The sequence below is a fragment of the Hipposideros armiger genome, unplaced genomic scaffold (genome assembly GCF_001890085.2).
Source record: "Hipposideros armiger isolate ML-2016 unplaced genomic scaffold, ASM189008v1 scaffold_163, whole genome shotgun sequence".
Lineage (NCBI taxonomy): Eukaryota > Metazoa > Chordata > Mammalia > Chiroptera > Hipposideridae > Hipposideros > Hipposideros armiger.
In genome coordinates this window covers 2,502,930-2,509,695 of record NW_017731513.1, presented here as the reverse complement: position 1 = coordinate 2,509,695, position 6,766 = coordinate 2,502,930, and the positions used below count along the sequence as shown (strand labels likewise).

At 44.5% G+C, this 6,766-nt stretch overlaps 1 protein-coding gene across 1 annotated transcript in view; it reads left to right on the top strand.

Moving 5' to 3' along the window:
- Positions 1-6,766, top strand: part of LOC109387589 (uncharacterized) — a 227,991-nt gene that overhangs the window by 103,440 nt on the left and 117,785 nt on the right. The window lies entirely within an intron of this gene.

Here is a 6,766-nt window from a genome sequence, read left to right as displayed (position 1 = left end):
TTGTCAGTGTGACTAGGCCATCTGTGTTGGCTACTTTGTGCTGTGGAAGTTAAGCCCTCACCCTCCCACACAGACTTGGACAGAGGGGCCTATCTTCCTGGTTGTTTCAAAGGGAGGGCTCCCAGGTTTTGAGACATACCTCCCTAGGAAGTGAAACTGGCAAGAGGCTGATTGCTTACGTCTCAGAATGGTAGTCAGCCTTGCTACAGCAGGTTCTAAAGTGAGTGCTGTAGGAGAAGGGAGGTCAGGGCTGGGGGGGCAAGCGAGGACCCATCTATGCTGATGGGAGCGCCGAGGGGTCTTGGTCAGCCGCCTTCCGCATTTTCCCACATGAACACTGAAATCAGCTTGTCAAGATGCAGAAATACCCTGTTGGAGTTTTATTAGGATTCTTGAATTTGTAAACTTAGTTTGGAAAGTATGGAAACTTTTTTTATCAGGGAACATGGTCTTCCCATTTTTTCTTCACCTTTCATATTCGTAGTTTTCAGCAAGTGTTGATAATATTTTTTATTTGTATTTTATGCAATTTGAATGAAGTTTATTTGACATTTTGGGGATTTCTTAAATTACAGTTTTGTAAAAGGTCATTCTGGTGTATTGGAAATTTTTTTTTTGTTGCTTTCACTGAACTTACATTATTTCTAAATATTTTCATGGGAGCCGGCCGAGTGGCTCATTGATTAAGAGTTGGCTTGGGAGTGCAAACTCTGAGCAGCCGGGACCCTGTTCAGATCCCACATGAGGGCCAGTGACGCTGTGCCCTCTACAGCTAAGATGGTGAACAACAGCCCAACCTGGAGCTGGGCTGTGGTGAGTCACCGGCGACAGCATAAGCTGCAGTGGGTCTGCAGTGAGCTGCCGTAAGCTACCGTGAGTGGCCGGCAGCCAGTGTGAGCTGCTGTGAGCCGCCACGAGTGGTCGACCAATGGCCGGAGACCTACTGCCTCAGCCTGGAAGAGTGCAATGATCACAATACCAACATGGGCCAGTGAAGCAACGTCCTCCACAGCTAGACTGAAAAACAAAAGGACAGCAACTTGTCTGTTCCCTTCCCCGATTCCCCAATAAAATCTTTTTTAAAAAAATAAATATTTTCATGAGTTATTTTCCATTTTCTAGGGAGATAATCATATATAAAAAGATGGTATAGTGACATCCCATTTCATTGTGATGTCACTTGTTTTGTAGGTGAAAAAGAAGTCAAGGAATAGAGAGAGTCACCTTGTCCATTTCTAGTACATGGCAGACCTGTTTTTAACGAATCCTCTGTCTGATGGCAGAGTGTTTGCTGATTCTAAGTGGCACTTACCTGCTCTTTAGGCTTTATCTGCCCACATACATTTATCAGGTCTCTAAGTTTCGACGTCATTGCGTATGTTAGATGTGATATGTCTCTTGAAATAGTAACTCCACCAAGTGCGTATATTTTGTCAGCGGATCCTGATAATTGATTAGAAATAACGACAGAAAGGAATACCATTGAGAAGCCCATGAGGCAGGAGACAGGTCCGGCCCCTCTGGCTTTTCTTTTTCTCAGATGGCCCAGTGGTTCATGGGCTCCATGGTTGGGTGTTGGACGATGGATGAGCACATCACCTCCCCCACCCCACCACCTACTCCTTTGTAACAACATATGCACTTGAAATTAGTACGTTGCTTACAAGTATTAAAGCCTTTACAATCGGGGCTATGGCTGGATTAAACAGAAATGCTCAGGTTTCTTTAACATGTTTTGTAGGCTGGTTGCCATGGTGACTAATGCTGCGACTCTGCTGTTGTGCATTAAATATCATGAAAATGTACATCTGCACTGGATTTCCCTTTTTCCTTTGTTTGTTTGTTTCTGAAGTGCTGAGTTCTGCTAAAATTTTGGATTGAAATAGAATCTGGGAAGCTTTGGCTGTGCTGCTGAAATGCGGGCCCTGCATAGAGGCCGTAATGAGACAAGCCCAGGAGGCTGATTGACTCGGAGAGCAATTTTTTGCATCATTACCTGTCTTGATTGTATACAAATTGTTTTTTATTGTCACTATTTTGAAAGAACCATTTTAGTTTTTGTGTTTATTTTGAAACCTGATATCTTAGTTGGCAACAGGATTCAACCTGACAGAAGTTATTATGCACAGTTCTTCTGAAACCCAACAAGATGTTTAATTAATTTTCAGATACTTTAATTGTATTCTCTAAATATGACGTTTAACTTAAAGGTATTTCTTTTGCCTGATGATCTCCTCTGTAAGAATAAAGCTGGGTGTTCTATCACCCAATCTAATCCAAGCTGATGTGGCCACAATCATTTTTTTAATACATATGTTAAAACAATTTCTTCAGACTCACAAAATAAGCCTTTCATGATGTTTTCCATTTCATTTTAGAGTTTGATTTTTAAATGCGGGTTTAATTTCAAATGGATGTTATTCCCAGAATAAAATTGTATGAAGGACCTTTTATCCGGCCTGTCCCCAGACTTCCGGGCAGGGCTGGGGTGTCCCATGGTGGCCCCGCGGCTCTGATGAGGCTCTGAGCTAACCCTGCCTCTGGAAGAGGAAGCCATTCTCTTCTTCTTGCTGAGCAGCCCTCGTCTCAGGCAACTCATTGGATAAATGTTAAAATTATCGGGAACCATTACTATTCAACGTGCACATCTGGGTTTTGGTCTTATTTATCTCTGAAGGGAGCCTAGAAAGGAGGCATGCTGGAACCCAGGAATCAGTGTTAATTCAGCCCTCAGGAGCTGACCTGGCTGACGTCTGGAAGGCAGCCACAATCAGTTCAATGCCGATGGCAAAGTCAAACCCGTCACTGGCCGTCGAGCAGCCCTCAGAAGATGGCCTGTTCCTGCCCTTTCTCCTGGCACCTCCCTGGACCTCAGGCCGACCCAGCGCACAGCCTGGTGCATGCCCAAGACTGCCGGGTGCTGGCTGTGTGTGCACACCAGCAGGTGTCCCCGGCGCTGTGCGTGCTCCATGTACCCTGTGACCTAATGAACCCTCACGACAGCCCTGCCAGGCGCGTGCTGTCACTGCCATCTCACTGATGGGAACACAAGCTCCATGCAGTTAAAGGACTTGCCCAATGCCATGTGTGTGGGAGGTGACGGAGCCATGAGTGGAGCCCACGTCTGACCCCACAGCCATGCAGCTTTTCCTGTCACCGCCGAGCTTTCACTACTGTGTCTTCTCTGTCATTGCACGTCCAGCAGGTGACTGTTTCTAAACATAAAGTCAAATTAAATGCCCAAGTCTGTGGATGACTAAAAGATGAACATGCTGAAATCTCTGTCTCCGTATGAAGATGCAGCATGGCCTCGTCCAGAAACCTCATCAGCATGCTCTCAGCTCTAATGTCTGGGGCCGCCAAGAACCAGAATGCGAGTTCCGGGCTTGATCGTATAGGTGTCGCCATACGGCCCCGTGATCACATGGATGGGGAAGGGGGACGTAGGTGCTTCACCTTGTGCCCTGTAGAATCAAGGTCTGTCACGCCATTTGTTGTAGCCAGCAGCCCCCAGACATGTCACCTTCAGTGTTATTTCTGGAAAACATGCAGTTTCTTGTTTATGATAAGTGAATGCATGGCCTAAAATGTCTGTTTTTTCCCATGAACTATTCCATCAAGTTCTATCCTAGAAGCTTTCCTCTCAGGCAGAATCCCTCAGAGTGTGTTTGAAAACAGATAGCTGAGACTGCAGGAGCAGGTCAGACAGTCTGTGCAGGTCTCTCGGGAAGGCCATTTTACTGCCTAGTAACCATCGGGATTGTCACTGTCGAGCTGAGTGGACATCAGTACATTTTTCTGAATCCTCACAAACTTCTGTAAAGGAACAGCACCCCGAGGGCTGTAGGCTGACTGTTTTGCGTCATTTCAAGGTCGTGTTCCTTTGTGCAGCCTGTAGGCACATAGCCTCACAAGTCCCTTATATGATCTCCGGTCCCTTCTACATACGTGGCTTTCTAGCCAGCCGTGGTAAAGGGTTTTATTTCCTCATTGTTCACATTTGCGAATTATCTCTAACGTCTAGCATTCGGCATGCTTTCTTTATATTTCCCACTGATTCGTCAGTGCTCAGCTCTGAGAGGCGTCATGTGTTCAGTTGTGAGCTGAGCCACAGGATGCATCCAGTTGAGGGTGTGCCTGTGTGTGCTGGATCGGAAGGTCGTGTGCTGTATTTGATTTGATGTTTCACTTTTCCTCTTTTTTTCTTAGTTATATATGACAGCATGGTCTCAGAACATAGTTTAATTTCTCCAAATATAGGAAGAAAACCTGACCAAACACACCCTTTGTTGTTAGACTTAGATAAAGAAGTTTATAAGAAGAGATGGACTAATTTAAATTTCTGGTTCTATGAAAGTAGCACCCTCCCCTTGGCAAACACTTAGTTCTTGTCTCTAAATTTTGACAAGTGTCCCAGCAATGTTATGACAGTCATTGTTCACAGAAGCATTTTATGGGATCATGCTACTGCTTGAGTATAAGCCTCTTCCTCTTTCAAAAGAGATCTTAGATCTTTTTTTTTTTTTTAAGATTTTATTGGGGAGTTAGGGGAGGGAAACAGTGCTGGGGAATCGAGGAAGGGGAACAGATAAGTTGTTGTCCTTTTGTTCTTCAGTCTAGTTGTGGAGGACATTGCTTCACTGGCCCATGTTGGTATTATCATTGCGCTCTTTCCGGGTGAGGCAGATCAGTCGGCGGCGGCCACTGGATGGCCGCTCACGGCAGTTCTTGGCAACCCACTGCAGCTTCACTGCAGCCTACGCCATCGCCGGTGACTCACGGCAGCCCAGCTGCAGGTTTGAGCTGTTATTCACCATCTTAGCTGTAGAGGGCAGTGTCACTGGCCCTCATGTGGGATCCGAACCGGGGCCCTGCTGCTCAGAACTGACGTCCCAAGCCAGCTCTTAACCAACGCGCCACTTGGCCGACCCGGATCTTAGATCTTTACCAACCTAACAGATATATCATGAGAGTAGAACACTGTATGAGGACTTATAACATTGCATTGTGTTTTGACATCTTTGTGGATAAATGCTAAGAGGAAAAGAAATACTGGCTTTTACCCATAAGAGAAAAGGCAATATAGTGTCATACAGCTTTAATGTAAGATTACAAATGAGGCATTACTTTTATTTTGAATCTTTAAAAATTCAAAGATTTTTGAGCTGGAGAGAAGCTAAGAGATAGAATTTGCTGCAAATGAACATTTGTGGAAAAAAAGTCTGTGAAAGTAAAAGAAATCCAACTATTTGTATACATGGACATTTCTGGCCAGAAATATGGTCCATGATCACCGGGCTAAAACGTACCTGAAGTCCGGTGAGCAGAGTAGTGGGAAGAGAGGGTGGGACCCAAGCCCCCCAAATCTGCTCTCTGTGCTGCTAGAAACCAGCCCTCTCTGGGGAATGCTTTTCTCCACTCCATTGAAAATATTTATAAACTTACTTTTTATATTGTTTATTGCTGATTCCTACTAACACACTTGGGAAAGAGGCAAAAGACTAGGGGAAAAAATGGCAAAATTGTCTCTCTCATTCAATATGTCTTTTGCATGAGTAGAAAATGAGGCATTTTTTCTTTAAATTGTGAGTGCTGGAGATCCTTTGCAAATGTGGTTTGACCAGTGAGCACAGGCTATCTCAGGCCTCTAAAGATGATGAGATTGGTACTGTCAACAAATGTGCTCTCATTTTTTCTACTTACTGAGTGTTAAGAAAACACCCAACACTGTGGCACCTTCCCAACCCTCCAACTGCTGTGGAAAGTAAGCAACGGACAAAGGGTTGCCTTTCTCTTGGGCACCATGTGCTGGAGAACGTCCAGTCACTGGCTGTTCCTGATTACACGTGTCACGGGGTTGGCTCTTCTCTTTCAGACTTAGAAACAATTCCTATTCCAATGTTACCTGTCACATTGAACAATATCCCTGAGAGGAACCTGGAAATAATTAAAGCAGGTCTTCGATTGTACCATGTTTCCATGTATGTGACACCCATACCCCATAGGTCTCACTACCTCCTATGGGTTTGCTGTAGGGAATACAAAAGAATGGTGTGAGCTCTTGGGGGGCTTTTTGGGAGTGGAAGAAAGGGAGGTATAGGTGCTGCATGGACATTTCAGAGTATGGAGGCAATTTAGCTTAATAGTCAAATGTGTAGCTTTGAAATCAAGCATCCTGATCCCAGGGCTACCATATTTTAATATATGAACTTGTGTAAGCTATATTCTTGTAGTCTGTTTCTTAACCTGTACAATAATAGTCACTTATCTCATAAGGATGAATGAATGTGAGTGAGGTTGTTTGTGTGAAGTACAGATACTGAAGTGACTCTCTGCACTCTCATCGTCATCATCATCACCCCCATCACCACCCCCATCACCACCACCATCATCATCACCATCATCACCATCACCATCACCATGGACAGATGTAGAAGTTCACTTCAAGTTCTGATTTCAAAGAAGGCGAGTGTCATTTATGTAGCCTCAGTTCACAGACTGCTAGAAACATGCTCTATTTTAGGTTCTTGGTTTAGTGAACACACCTGTCAAGTGTTTATTGAGTCTTCACTTTGACTATCACAGTGGACTCCAGATGCTCAGTCATTTTTAATAAGGAACTTTTTTTTTTCTTTTCTTTTTTTTAAAGATTTTTATTTGGGAATTGGGGGAAGGGGAACAGACAAGTTGTTGTCCTTTTGTTCTTCAGTCTAGTTGTGGAGGACGTTGCTTCACTGGCCCAAGTTGGCACCATCATTGCGCTCTT